Raw genomic sequence first — 16,448 nt, 5'->3', positions numbered from 1 at the left:
ATGTGCTCTTCTCCTGCTTGCCTTAACCAAACCCTGGTTTCCTTGAGGACACTTCCCTTGCTATTCTCTCAGTTAGAGACTTTTTCCCTCTACTTTCACTCAACTCAGGGCCAAGAAGAGGGAGGATGTTCTGCTTGCCCTCCACTGGCATCCTTAGACCATAGCTCTCCGGATTTCTGGAAGGTCGTGCAGTGAAGGATAAGCTATCTGCTTGTACCACCTGACACTTCAGGTTCTCTGCCGCTCCTGCCCCACTGTCTGCTTTCTGCCCTCTCTCTCTCGTAATAATTTTCAGACTTTTAATAACCACACTGATGACCCTTTCCCCACCTTGGTCTCATAGTTCCTAGATTTTCTTGCTCCCAATAATAATTTTCTCACTTGATTTCATCAATGGATTCCTCCATGACCTTTCCATCACCAGTACCTGCATCATCTCCAAAAATCTTAATTTAGTCAGCCTTCTGCCCACATCTCCTATGCTTTGACTCATTTGACATATTACATTGACAGAAGCATTTTTTTTCCTTCAAAACATCAATTCACTGGCCAAAGAAATCATCATTAAAAAAAATGTTTATCCAGGTTAGATACATGCTAGATATAAAGATCATTATTGTACTCTCTGCTTTGCAACCACACTGCTCACACTTCCCCATCACACTAGTGTGGTAAAATCAACACTGATATAACCCAATGTTCATCCTGTCTTCTCCTGATCTATTCATCCATTCATTCACTTATTTTTTTTCTCATCAACACAGTTTTTTATGGAATACCCACTCTGCTCTCAGTAAGAGATAGAGCAGTGAATGAATGACTCAAAGCGTCTTGCCTTCATGAACTTACATTCAACACTGTGAGATTTCCCTAGAGACTCCTTTTTCTGCTTTCTTGAAAATATTTTCCTTCATTTCTTCTCACCAAGAATATCCTACATGCTCTCCACAATCCCTCATTCTCAGTGATGACCCTGATAGCCCCTGAAAAAGAAACTGAAGAAATCAGATATATACTCCCTTACATTCCATCACCTAACATAGAAGCCCAACTCTACGTATATCTGTCCTATTTTTAACATGAAGAAAAATACATAATGCGATATACACATACATATGTGTATACACACACATATAAATGTGTCTGCATATATGCACTCCTCTGCTACCTTCTTACAGACCTAATTGTTGCAGTTCTTCTCTCTCTCCATCACCAATTTCTTCTCTCACATTACCAGAAACCTCTGATGACCACACAGTCCCTTCTAGTGCTTCATGTCTCTGCCGCCCTGCAAAGCATAATTTCTCTAAAAATTATCTGTGCTCTATCTGTCCATGTTTTCACCTCTTATTCACTCTCTATGCTTTTCAATCTGGCCTCATTTTTCTCCACGCCATTAAAGATACCCTTGTCATGAAATTCATCTTTCTTTAGTTTCCTTGATAACAGATTCCCCTGGGGTTCTTTCTACCTTTTTGGTTACTCATTCTCAGTTTTTTTTTTCAGTGAGTTCTTTTTTCTTACTCCTTCTCTAAGTATTGGGCTTCCCTGATAGCTCAGCTGGTAAAGAATCTGCCTGCAATGAAAGAGACCTCATTTCAATTTTTGGGTCAGGTAGATCCTCTGGAGAAGGGATAGGCTCCCACGCCGGTATTCTTGGGCTTCCCTTGTGCCTCAGCTGGTAAAGAATCTCCCTGCAATGTGGGAGACCTGGGTTCAATCCCTGAGTTGGGAAGATCCTCTGGAGAAGGGAATGGCTATCTACCCCAGTATTCTGGCCTAGAGAATTCCGTGGACTGTATAGTCCATGGGGCCTCAACTGATTCTTACCTTTTTGGTTATTTATTCTCAGTCATTTTTCAATGAGTTCTTTTTTTCTTACTCCTTCTTTAAATATTGGAGTCCTCCCAGGACCCATCCTGTACTGTTTTATCTGCATTTGTCTGCTCTCCCTAAGTAACTTCATCTAGTCCTATGATTTTAAATGATGCCTACATGTATGGATGTGAGAGTTGGACTGTGAAGAAAGCTGAGCGCTGAAAAATTGTTGCTTTTGAAATGTGGTGTTGGAGAAGACTCTTGAGAGTCCCTTGGACTGCAAGGAGATCCAACCAGTCCAACCTAAAGGAGATCAGTCCTGGGTGTTCATTGGAAGGACTGATGCTGAAGCTGAAACTCCAATACTTTGGCCACCTCATGCGAAGAGTTGACTCATTGGAAAAGACCCTGATGCTGGGAGGGATTGGGGGCAGGAGGAGAAGGGGACAACAGAGGATGAGATGGCTGGATGGCATCGCCGACTTGATGGACTTGAGTTTGAATAAACTCTGGGAGCTGGTGATGGACAGCGAGGCCTGCTGTGCTGTTATTCATGGGGTCACAAAGAGTCGGACACAACTGAACGACTGAACTGAACTGAACTAGATATGCTTATATCTCTTTTATTGACTTCTCCCATGATGTTTGAATGCTTACTGACTACTTAAGATGTCTACTTGGGTATATATTAGCATCTAGTCATCTCAAACTAAATGTAGTTAAGAAAGAAGTCTTGACTTTTCCTGGACTGAACAATTTTCTTTCCCAACCTTCCTCATTTCAATAAATGGCATTGAAACCTAGCACCTTAGACCTAGGAAGTCGCCTTGATTCCTCCCTCACCTTCATCTTCTAGTGTCACTCTACCAATGCATTTTTTTTTTTATTACATCCTCCAAAGTTACTTCAAATCTCTTCATCTTTTCTCCATCTCTACTGCCACCATCTTTGTCCACACTGTGATTATCTCTTCTTGGTCTACTGAGACAGTGTCTTGATTGGTCACCTTGCTCCCATTCTTACACTCTTATAATCTATTTTATACCCAGAATCTACAAGGATCAGTTAAACCCTGAAATCAGATCATGTAGCTCCCTTGATTACTTTGATTGCAGGCTGCCAGTATCACTTAGATGAAAACCTGAACTCCTTATAATTCCTCACAGGACTCCATCCTTCCTTTTGGCATCATCATCACATAATACTCACTCCCTGTTTCACTATATTCCCATAGTATTGCTCTCTTTTCTGTGTCTTAAACAGAGTGAGAGAGCTCATTGATGCATTTTTGTTGTTGCTGTTTTTGCCTGGAATGCTCATCCCTGCTCTCATCACATATATCTCTTTCTTGTTTGTTCCTGAAATTTCCATTCAACTGTAACCATTACTCAGAAAGCCTTCTTATACCATGCTAATTAAAGTAGATATTTTACCACACTCCTCTCACTTTCATAATATGATTGCTTTCATTTTTTGAGAGAATTTATTATGAGCTGAAGTTATTTTGCTTATTATTTAAATAATGGTGTGTTGTCTGTCTCTTCTAGCAGACAGTAAGCTATTTGAGGGTGAGACTCATGTTTGATTTCATCTCTTCTGTATTCTCACCACCTAAAATAGTGCCTTTCCCATGCAAGTTTCACAATAAATATAGATTGAATAAAAGAATAATTAGTAATATTCATCAGCAATTCACAAGTGCAAGGAGACATGCCTGCAAGAGAGAAAATAATTCTGGAAAGGTAAACATATATCCTGATGGCTCTGGTGAAAAGTATTGGGTTTAATTTTTCCTTCTTCAAGGAGAATTGCCTTGGTTAAAAAAATAATGACTATATAGCATTTGAATAAGTAAACTACATCTATATTAATCAGAAGGCCCAGCTCTTAAAAACAAAATGAAAGTTAAAAAGTTTTAGAATAATACATAGTGTATCCATGTATAAAAATGTAAAACTCCATAAGGCATCTCTTGTTTACATATGCAACTTACTCGGTAAAAGCAGAAAACACTGACTTTCAGGACAGAGCCATTCCATATTCATTATCATTGCTACTTCTGAGATGGGAAAGGAATGGGACTCCGGCAGGGAACAAAAAATACTTCAGTTTTATCTGCAAAGTTTCATGCCTTTTATTTAAAAAGTCTGAGGCAAATCTGACAAAGTGCTAACATTCTCCAGTTGGGTGGGTTGATGCTTGTTTATTATATTTTTCTTTATAATTACTGTACTTTCAACATTAAAAAAGAAACTTAGTTAAGGGCTTTCTATACCTGTGGTCTGTGGGGTACTTAAGAAATTGATTCATAAAATATAATGTCCTTGTATTTAAATCAGGGGTTAACTAATTCAATTTGGCATCTATCTTTATGATTCTTGGGTGGGCTTCCTTCTGGCTGGCGTCTGTGTTTTTGGGTCAGACTGAAGTGGTGTGGAATGTGGAAATAGGACGGAAAACATCTGTGCACTGACTCAAATATCTCTCCTCTGTTCCTACAGGGTTGGCTCTTTTCCTCCTGACTTAAGAGTGGCAAAAATAACAAATGTCGTTTATTGAGGACATACTACATGTTAGGGAATTTGTACAGTATCTCATCAATGCTCACAGCAACTCGTTGAGGTGGATATTATCACTCCTGTTTTACAGGCAAGAAGACTAAAACTTGGAGATGACTTGTGCCAGACCACGCAGCCAGCGGGACAGACGATGGAGATAGAGGTCAGAGTTAAATTTATCTGACCCAAAATTGGGGGTTTTCTCTTCTACAACCTTACCTATTTCTTTTTGACCAAAAATGCCTCTTTAACTTCTAGAGTTTTCAAGTTTTGCTTCGAATTTAAAAGCTGCCTTCCTTCTTTCATGCACTTGGTCAATAATCTATCCCTTTCATAAAAGACATATTTAAACTGAGCTGAACTTCCTCTTTAAGAGATGAGATGCAGAGTCATATTATTTAGTAGCCACCATCGCTGCTACAAACTGGAATTTCATGGATGAAAAACAGGGTAAAATCAGAGTTGAAATTTTATTTTAGTTATACACACCACCTATATATGTGTGTATTTACGTATCTGTAATACAGATATATTTGTATATACATACATGGGGGAATGTATATGTATGTCTTAAGAGAGTTTGGCAAAAGACATCAAAGGAAAGTGGGGGAAATTTGAAGGAATAAATAAGTACTACTAAGAGCTGTACTCATAAAATTTTGGTTTTGAGCAAATCAAGGCTGAGCCTTGTGAAACAGACAAGGTTTGTTTTCTCAGGATTTATTTATTATTATTTCTTTGTCATTCTAAGTAGCTAGAGCAGTGTTTCTGCCTATAAATTTCTTGAGTGAGCGACATGTTTTGACATCCATCCCCCATGTGGGACCCTGTCCTTCATCTCACTCACACACCCCACCACTGATATTTCCATGCTCATCTAGGGGTGCTGGAGCCCACCTTCCAATACCCAACCTAGGTAACCAGTTTCCACTCACCGATGTTCCCTTAAAGATGAATCAGCCTTATTGCTTCCTGGTGAGAAAAGCAAATCGGGGCAACTGCACCCTTTAATGTAAAATGGGCAATATCTTCTCTGTTGCAAGTAGCACATTTTCATTTTTCCCTTCTATTCTCATATTTTATTTAATGTTATATTCCCATATTTTATTTAATTTTGAAAAACTTTTTATTTTATATTGGAGTAGAGCTGATTAGCAATATTGTGTTAATTTCAGGAACATAGCAAAGTGATTTAGTTTTATGCATTCATGTATCTATTCTCTTTCAAATTCTTTTTCCAATTAGGTTGTTATATACTATCAAGCAGAGTTCCCTGTGCTATAGAGTAGATCTTTGTTGGTTATCAATTTTAAATATAGAAGTGTACACATGTCAATCCAAAACTTCTTAACTTTAAAGGGTTGTCTCATTTACCTCCCCTCACCCCCATGATAACTTTATGTGAGTTTCAGGCAAAACAACATTTAAAAAAAAAAAAAAAAAAAAGGGAAAAATATCTTTCTATATGTCTCAGAGCAGGTACGTTGCTGCTTTTTCTTGGTTTGTGTGTTAACAATTCTGTTAATCACACCATCGTGTTATATCATATCAGGACACTGAGAAATACATGACCATGCTTTTTTCTGGAAGAATGCATTTTGTCTTTCACTGCTGATTGGAAATAGAGGTTTTTGTAATGAAAGCAGATAAAGAACATAGGTTAGAGATAATGAGGGGAGGTAAGAAGGGTGTGATTTCTTTTTAAGTTGTAGCATGAAACTGAAAAATATAAGAAAGAGAAAAAAAATTTTTTAACTAAGGTATAGTAATTATCAACTTGAATCAATGGAAAATAACACTTTACATGAACATATATAGGTGGTTGTTTTCTTTCATTTACAGCTGAGATGTCATTTTGTTCAATTCCTTGGAATGTCAACCTTTAAAACATATATATATATATGTGTATATATAGGCCAGAATAACAGTGATAGAAACAGTTAACTGTAACACCACAGGCTTTTTCGAAGCATTCCTTAGGATTTTGAAGATTTTAAATGGTAACAAAAAATCAACTTCATGGATATAGATGGCAGTTCTGTAAGTCATTTTTGTGCTCACCTGGGGGGAGGGATTTGCTTGTAGAAGCTTTAAATGAATAATCTAAATGGAAATGAGAGATTAGATCATAGGATGGAAAATTTGGGGGGTTATATACGTCTTTTCTGTGGCCTTTCTTTTTTATTCCTTCATAGATATGCTCGATGGTTACTTTGTGGTGGCAATAGCATAGACATTATCAGGCCTCAGATTTACTTAGAAAGGTAAATAAAGCTCTTCTATATTGTCAAGTAAGTTAAAATGTACTAGAGCCTATTAACTTTGGTATATTGGAATAATTTCTGGCAGTGTCTATTGTTTTTTTGGGTATCAAGTTAATTTGAGAGTAGTGGTCAGTCATGGTAATCACTCCCCCAGTCTTGCTCATAAAAAGTGATTTATCTTTTATACTTAAATGTTCTGTGAATCGATTGATGGTTAGGTAAGATAATTAACGAAAAGTCACTTCTATCTGATATAGTTTCATTTTACTTTCAGCATAATTTCTGGATGCAGTGATTGTGTAACAGTAGCTATTCAGGTATCTGTTTTTATTAAAAAAATATTACTGTTGAAATGAGATGCTGTCTGGGATTTGCTTTACAATTCTCAAGGAAAAAAGTAGCAGAAAAGATTAGAAAAATGTTGGTACTTAAATTTAGGCAATGACTACTTGGAGCTTTATTATACTCTCTATCTTCTTTAGAGTATGTATAAAATTTTCCTTCTGCATTCTTAGCTACAATTTACCTGTGAACATTTTTTTTTCTCATTAGCTATTTGGTTATCCTGAAATATTACTCATATAAGAGTCAGAATACTTGATTTACTTCCTTTATACATCAATTTTCAGAATACTGTTCTATTTTCTAGGTATGTCTTGTTTTAGAGAGAATTTTAGAATTTACTTTTAGAGAATTTTTGTTTCTTATTTTACTTGATTTTTTAAAAATACATTTGATATCTTTAAATCTATTTCCGTTATTACACATTTTGATGCCCAAGTTATCCCATCTTAGGTCAGTGGGAAGCTCTTCAGATTGGCTCTTGCGTCTTTTTGGCACAATCACACTCGTCTCTGGTGGCTTTCTTGTCTTACAGCGGGACGAGCAGCCCCAGAGTCATCTTGTGCACTTTCTGTCCAAGAACTAGAATCTGTCATGTCTCCACAAGCTCAGGACATTTTCTTCTCAGCCACAGAGGGATCTGCCTGTTCTAACTGCAAGGAGGAGCCACTGTGAAGGAAGGGTGTGCGTGCAGGCTAAGTCACTTCAGTCGTGTCCAGCTCTTTGCGACCCCATGGACTGTAGCCCGCCAGGCTCCTCTGTCCATGGGATTCTCCAGGCAAGAATACTGGGGTGGGTTTCCATGCCCTCCTCCAGTGAAGGAAGGTTACACTGTGAATATTTGTTAGCAGAAATGGGAAATTTTCTTTGGATGAGCTGCTGCTAGACATCATTGCTTATTCTTGTGGGTGGCCCATGCTTCTCACAGACATCACTTAATTATTACAGTAAGTGGCAGGGTGGTAAAGAATCCATCTGCCAATGTAGGAGATGCAAGAAATGCGGGTTCAATGCCTGGGTCGGGAAGATCCCCTGGAGTAGGAAATGGAAACCCATTCCAGTACTCTTGCTTAGAAAGCGCCATGGACAGAGGAGCCTGGCAGGCTCCAGTCCATGGGGTCGCAAAAGGTCAGACACGAGTGAGCACACACAGCACAGTATAAGCCCAGACCAGCCAGCTATCTCTCTCTAACTTGCTCCAGATTTACTCTGGCTTACAAACAGAGATCCTGCTGGCCTCTGTATGTCTCCGTTTCACTGGGTCAGTCTTTGCCCTTCAAATCTTTCTCGTGTCCAACTTTGCCAATAGGATAATTGGCTTCTCAGTTATAGCTGGCTCATATTCTTCCACTCAGCGTCTAAGTGAGTCGTACTCAAACATCAACACCATTTTCTTCATCCATAATGTTTTCCTGGTAACTTTTTTAGGCATAACTAGAACAAGAGTTATCAAGGAGAGCACACTTCTGATCAAGGCCTTTGCACACAAAATCTCATTGTCTCATTTCATCCTCACCACAGTCCTACAAAGTGGGTGTTACTGTTCCCATTTTACAAGACCACACTGAGCCTAAGAGAGGTCAAGGATACTCCTTTCAGAAGCTGGGAGTTCCACAGAGGACTCTGAAGCCAAAGCTGGAAAATTTATCCACTGCTTAATGCCTCCTTTATCCTCAGGAATGCTAGAGATACAAAGGAACCTAAGACATGGGTTTTCTTCTCAAAGAGTTTATAATCCCAACTGAGAAAGAATCCTCACAGGAAAAATATATCAACACGAAGAAGCATATGACAAGAGACATGTCATTGTTTCCCTTCCAATCCACTTACCCCATGCTGTCAGATTAACTTTACTAAAACGGTTTTGCTCTCATTACCCCCCTGCTTCAAACTTCAGAGTCTCCCCACTGCCTTCAGGATAAAGTCCAACTTGCTTGCTTGGCGTTTCAGGGATTCCCCAATTTGGCCCTTACCTATCTTCTCATGTGTGAAATTCCACTGTGAGCTGGCTTGCTAACCGGGTTTCTAAGCCAAAGGACGCGTCTGGTGCTCTATGTTTTTGTGTCCTAGAAATGTTATCACATAAAGCAATCCAAGTTTTTCTTAGTTCCACCTTTTAGCACAAGATCCACAAAAGATGTAAAGTCAAAGGTTGCTCTGAACCCTGCTCTGTTAGAACTCTCCACTGTAGCCAAACAGTAGTCTTATCCCCCAAAGGTAACTTCCCCAATTTCTGCCTTTGGGTCTTTGCTTGTGTTACAGCCTTGCCTTGGGGCCTTCATTTCTCCTCACCTGCCTTCCTTTCGGAGCCATTGACATCCTGGAGCCTCCCCGATTTCTAATATGATGTCTTTTGAAAGTCCTCACATCTTATTGTTTGTACCAATTACTACATAGAGTCTTAGGTTACCACTTATACATATTTATTGTATTTGGTCTTTTTCTAATTATGAAAGTAAAAAATGCTCAAGCAAAAACTTGGGGATGTGCCAGGCACAATGGGAGAAAATTAATTACTGATAATCTCACAACTCAGAGATAAGCATTGCTAATATTCTGCTGTGTGTGTACATACACACTACAGGATATATATAACAACAATGGCATCACACTGTACCTATGATTTCATAACTCGATCTTTTCTGTTAGCAGAATTTCTCTGGTCAATAGTATTTAAACACATAAATCTTATTTTATTTTTAATTAACTAATTATTTGGCAGTGTCAGGTAGTTGCCCCACGGCACGTGGGACCTTAGCTCCCTGACCAGGGATTTTATCTGCAGCCTCTGCATCGCAAGGCAGATCCTTCACCACTGGACCACCAGGGAAGTCCCCCCATAGATTGTAAACATCTTCAAAATACCTCATTATTATATAAGTGTTCCTTTGCTCAGTTATTCAATTTTACATTAGTAGATATATTGCTGGTCTACTATGAAAGAGAAAGTGAAAGTGTTGGTTGCTCAGTCACCTCTGACTCTTTGAGACCACATGGACTGTAGCCCATCAGACTTCTCTGTCCATGGCGATTCTCCTGGAAAGAATACTGGAGTGGGTTGCCATTTCCTTCTCCAAGGAATCTTCCCCACCCAAAGATTGAACCCAAGTCTCCCGCATTGCAAGCAGATTCTTTACCATATGAGTCACCAGGGCAGGAAATATATTTTGGACTTCTTAACTTTTTAATGTGGAGGAAATAAGAATATTTGTTCTAAAGGTAGACATACCTAGTTCAAAACCTCTTCCTAGCTCTTCTCCCTTAGGCAATGATAATATCTACATTATATTTCCTCATCTTTGAAATATTCATCAAAATACTGCTATGTCACAGATTTATTGCAAGATAACTGGCCCATGGTAAGTCAGGAATAAATGCAGGTTACTATAATTTCTACTTTTTGGCCTCATGTTTTTTCACTTATAGTGAAAGTGAAGTGAAAGTGAAAGTTGCTCAGTCGTGTCTGACTCTTTGCGACCTCATGGACTATATAGTCCGTGGAATTCACCAGGCCAGAATACTGGAGTGGGTAGCCTTTTCCTTCTCCAGGGGATCTTCCCAACCCAGGGATCGAACCCACGTCTCCTGCATTGCAGGTGGATTATTTACCAGCTGAGCCACAAAGGAAGTTCATAACTAGATCATAAATCCTTTATGGGAAATACTTTTATTTCCTGGGGCTTGTGTTTATTGGTTTCCTGTCTGTCCCATTGTATTGTAATAGGTGGTTAACAGCTGCTTGTTAATAATCATAATGATGCCTCAATAGTCACTGACTGCTCTCTGGGTAGGGAGTTGCTCTTAGTAATTGTCCTGGGCAAACCCCAAACTTTTATTGCTTCTTGAAAACTTTTCTTTCCCCATCCAAATGCTCATTTTGGTGTTAATTTTAGTTTCCCAATAATCCACTTTCCCCCTGTATTCCTTACATCCCAGTTGTTATGCTGATTAGCGGTTGTAGGTGTAGATGGTGTTCTAATTTAATCAGGATTTGGGAAGATCTATGCTACCCCCATGTGATGGTATTTCTAGGGTACTAATGCACGGCACTGGGAAACATATCTTTGGCTGAGCTAGCCAGTTCAAAAGCCAGCTTCACAGCAGAATTTCACACATGCAAATGAACCATTGTGATCCCGGTCATGAAAATTCATGGAATAGTGGCTAGTTCAGTGTGGATGACCTGTCAATTTGGCAGCCAATCATTTAGTTAAACATCCAAATTACTGGCCAGTTACTCTGACGAAAGCTAGTCTTCCTGTTTGTGACTGGGTTCTATGTAATCCTATTAAAAGCAATGACATTCCCTTTGGTTTGTGGCAGCTAATGTGTAGAAGTACCATGCAGGCATAGGACATGTGTCTGGCACAGTTTAAAAGTGGGCATTGTGAGAATGGACTATTTGTGTTACTACTGGATTTATCTTAAAATCCTAAATATCTTTCATTGACTAACAGGCAAAGTATCCTGATTTCATGGGTGCCTCTATTTACTAGTTTCATCAATTGTAAATAGGAGATCCTCTAAGGATTGCATCATCATCTTTCAACGTGTACTAACTGATTTTGTTGGATCTATATTTCACTCCTTGGCCCAGCCTGTCCTGTTCTGTCAGGCAATCAGACAGAAACCCATGGAGACTACTTAGAGCCTGGTAGACCTTAGGATCTGACTTGACCCACTCGTAGCTTAATTCAGATGTAAGATAATAGTATTGTTATGCTGGAAAGCGAATCTAGAACAGTAAATCCAAATCACAGACTTCATTGAAAATATAAGGAAAACGTCAGACTTTAAGTGAAGTGAAATGCACACAATCTAGCCTGAAAGTTCTGAGAGTTCAAGTATCGGTTGCAGCCCAGGGATCCCGGGAAGCATGAATTTTAGGTTAAGATGCCTGCCCTGGGTGTGAGAGTGAGGAGCAGGAATAGAGAGAGACAGAGGAGAAGCACAGAGGGAAAAAAAACAAAGAGAAGCAGAGAAATACATAAACACAGAGACAGAGGCAGGTTGGAGAGACAGGGAATGTAACTCCAGTTCTCTTAGCAGAGCACAACTTCTCAACACGACGCTCAACTGGATTCTAATAAATGCTTTCCAATGTTTATAATCCCTCCTTCTTCTGGTGAATTAAATCTCTCATGTGAGAGACACAACATATCCCACACCTGATGATTTTTGACCTTAGTCTTGAGAAATTCTACAGGGACAAAGATTTCATTTAAAAGGCAAGTATGTAGGCTGTTTGAAAACACAGTATTATAGGTTAAAGGATTATATATTTGGCTTTCAAGTGAAAAAGCCTTTTGTGTATACTGAAGACCACTGATTGAATAATTATACTAAAAACACTACTGATTAGGAAGGCTTGTTTCATATACTTTTAAAACAGTGTTTAATATATGGTATATTTTCTTCTCACAGTAGCCCTGATGTTAGGTAGGAGAGAAACTGCAATATGTATTTCAAATTTAAAGAAATGGAAGCAGAATGTGTATAGAGACTTTTCTAGAATTACAGATGCAAAATAAAAAAATGAACTCTAGAAACCAATCTTTGATTTTAGGCTGAATCTATATATCCCTTTTGGTAGAACATTGATATAACCAGCATAAATCCTTTTGTTTCCGAATACAAAACGTATGAATTTAAAATAGTGTTCTTGAAATCAGACAAAGTAAGAGAATCATAGAGGTTTAGAAGGTAGGCAGTCCTAGAGACGAACACTAATCCAACCTCCTCATAGTAAGGATGAAGCCCTGACCAGAGGGCTTGAGACAAAAGCATGACTCGAGCTGGTCTGGGGGAACACGCAGAGCTGACAGTCTAATGCCGTGAGGACTTGCCCCTGAGTTTCCTGCTTTCGCTGAATTAGGAAGAAGTGAGGTGTAAAAGCATCTATTCTGTGGCTTATGTAACTTAGGTTGAATGATCTGGTGATCATTTTGAAATATAGGTGTGAGTCAAACCCGATCCTCTACTTAGACAACGCTCAGGGAGTTTAAAATTTTGATGGTTTCTCAGAAATGGTTTTTATAGGATAATGTATAGTTCCGCACATTCGATTGACCTGGGAACATATAAGGAAATATGACAAATTAACTGTTCTGCTTCTTAGGCTATAATAGAGAATCGTAGGTTAGAATAGGTAATACACATATCAAAGATGGATATATATATCCATATATATATATATACATCTACATCTACTTACCCACAAACACACACACACACACACACACATATATATTCATGTGTAAGCATCTATAAAAATTAGGTTGTAGGGGTATTTAAACATTCTTCATTTACAACTTGCTTTTAGGGAATTATTTAGTTATGCAAGATATCACCATATTCAGTATTTTTTTTTAATAATAAACATGTCTAGTCAAAGAAGGCATTAATGAAGCAATTCCCCAAATAAAACAGTCCATGATATCTGAGTTGCAGCAGAGAGAGAGTGTGGTCTTTGTAGTCTAATCAAGATCACAAGACTTGTTTTGAGCGTCTGTCATCTTTAATTTTACGGCACTTCATTTCAGAGTAGGACTGCCAGGGTCACATGCAATTAAAACACAGGCAAGATTTGTCTTGTGAAATCTTAACATAAAAAGTAATGTGTTACTCCATTTTAACTTTTCTACTGAACTCTGTGAACTCACTAATTACTTTTCCCCCCTCTTGTCACCTTTTTGATATGACATGTATTTTATAGAGGAGATAGAAGTTTGGAATTTTTTTTTTGTATCATGCATATGATTGAGGATAACAAAATTAAACCAGAGAAAAAAGAAATTCGTTTTTCAGAAATGCATTTAAGAAAAAAGAAATATCTGAGTACTCCAGCTTCAATTACAAAGAAACTCATTGATTGAATTCTAGGAAATAACTGTTAATCTGCTTAACTAGGGCAGGTAGAAGTGTAATAACGGACCAACGATTTTATGCAGGCCAGGATGGTGAACCAGAGTTTATTCTCTGGGGTGCGGGGCAAAGGGGCTTTTATGTGATTGGCTGTGAAAAGTATTAAAAGCCAGCGCCAACGTGGAGATTTGGAGCGCAAGGAGGCTTGTTCCATCTTAGTGATCAGTAAATTGCATAGACCCTTATTAACCTTATTGATAAGGAGCTTAGGGAAGTCCCATTCAGGCCACAATATATTCTTCTTTTTGTTCTCCTGTCTCCGCCTGCGATCCCAGCCGCTTTGTAAGGAGAGCCTTTATGCTGCGCCTCAAAATTCAGCGTGAGTAGCTGCGCCTTTAAGTTACTGCAGCGGAAGGGCTTGCAGAGCAGCCCATGCACAGGGGCTCAAGGCCTATTGCGCGGGTGTTGCGGACACCTGGAGAATGTTTGCAAATTTTGTGCTTAAAGAATCTTTTATATTGCTCCTCTTTCAATGCAGCTGGGGTCTGTAGGGATCAGGGGATTATTTTTGATACCTGTCGAAAAGAGTTATGTCTACACTGATTTTCCATCCCTCACTACTAATTAACCTTATTGTATACAGGAAACAGTCTATTTAATACCTGCATTCTTTCTGTAAAGCCAAGTAAAATGAAATCCACTGTGAAATCTAGTTAGCGTTTGCCTTTTTGAAGTCATTTTTAAGTTTCCAGTTTTAGTGACTGTGACCTCAGAACTGATAGCTAGAAAAATGGTGAGCTCAGAACAATTTTGGTTCCAATTGTCTTCTTCACCCCCTCCCACTTAAAAGCTGCCTTTCACCTGGACTTGGGAGGAGGCGTTAGGAACGGGCACCTCCAGCTAAACCATCGTTCCCTGGAATCTTCCTCATTGACCTTTCCCTGGAATTCTAACGCATCTCTTCATACCCTCATGGGCTGGTCCGCGGTCCCCCGACTCTGTCCTCAGCAGTGGAGCACCTCTATCATTTTCCTTTCAATCAAGGAGGCTTGACTTTGACTAAGGGGCACATCATGACAAATTTGTGCACCCGCAGTACAAATAGATGCTGAAGCAGAGGAAAGAATCTGAATACTGAAGGGAATCCCATTAGTGGAGTATTTGCGAGGGAAAAAAAGGTAGGGTCTAGCAATACAGAGCAGAAATGAAACTGTGCAAAATGTCACCAAATGATGTGGAAAAATCCACACTTCTTCAAGCATGCTGTGCAATATGGACTCAGAACACACTTTGCTAGTGATGTGAGAATGGTTAGCACAAGTCCTGCTCTTCAAATGTGAGTGTGCCTGTCTCAAATAAACTTGTCAGCTTAAATGGTGCCAGAGGAAAGTGTGGATTTTTCAGACCGATGCTTTGTATTTGCCAGATTTCTTGGCTTTAGAGATTTTCATACATGGGTCAAAAAGTCAGTGCTCTCTAGCATTTATCTGACACATAAACCTTATATTTGGCAGAGCAGAGAAGGTGAATGGAAGATGGGGCTGGGTATTCCGGATGCCTGGACTTTTCCAGATCCAAAATAGAGCTTTTCCAGATCCAAAAGAGAATTTGCATACACAGTAGACTCACATGAGACAGGTGAGCAAACGCATTGGCCCTCTGCTGCTGTGCTTTTGGAAAGAAGTTGTTCTTGTGCGCTGAGACTTCAAGAGAGGCAGCTGAAGGCATGTCTGTCTGATGGTCCCTTACAAGTGGGACTAGGAGTCAGTGCAGACACTGGTGAGTTGGGACCACATTTATCTCGTGATGACTAGTTGATAAGAAACACAGTGGTGGATCATAGTTGTATTTAATGTTGCTTATGTTCTGGGTGCTTGTCTTGGTTCGTTCATCCAACAAGTGTGCAGTGAGCACCAACTCTGGGTGTAGAATTACCTCTCTCCCTCACTGCTTTCCTAACACTCTCCTAATTCAGTGAGGAGCCTTCTGTAGAATCCAGCTGATGGCTTAAGAATTTCATAGACCCTGAAGTCTTCACTTCAAGCATAAGACAGCAAAACTCAGCTGGATGAGTCTACAAGGGATGTGTGTGTGTTTGTGTGTGTGTATGTGTGTGTGTATGTGTGTGTGTATCTTTCTGCCAGGTCTCTCACCAAGACAGCTAGGCATTTTCATTTTGACAACACTGCTACAGAAAATTGTCATCTTTTTGGTGCAAGATGTTCGCTGTATGCTCATCGTTTGGATGATTCAGGATCGCTCTCCGGCAGCATGTTTTGATGCCTGCCTCTTTTTCAATTATATCTAAAAGGAAGACTGTTGAGGACCCATCTTTTTTTTTTTAATGTTGCACAGGACTCCTAAAGGGTCATATTTAATTTCAATACAATATTAGGCAGTATGATATGGATGATAACAGGACATTGACAAATACAATCCAACACAGGATAATATGATGTAATGTAGAGTAGAAGCCGCACAAAGTACTTTAAAAAATGTGGGCTAAGAGGCTTCCATGCCCTCCTTTCCATGATGTAGTGACACGGTCAGTACAATGTAGGAAAATGAAATGATACATGAATATTAAAATTATAATAATAAC

This window comes from Muntiacus reevesi, chromosome 3 (assembly GCF_963930625.1).
Source record: "Muntiacus reevesi chromosome 3, mMunRee1.1, whole genome shotgun sequence".
NCBI lineage: Eukaryota > Metazoa > Chordata > Mammalia > Artiodactyla > Cervidae > Muntiacus > Muntiacus reevesi.
Note: the sequence above shows the minus strand (reverse complement) of the source record.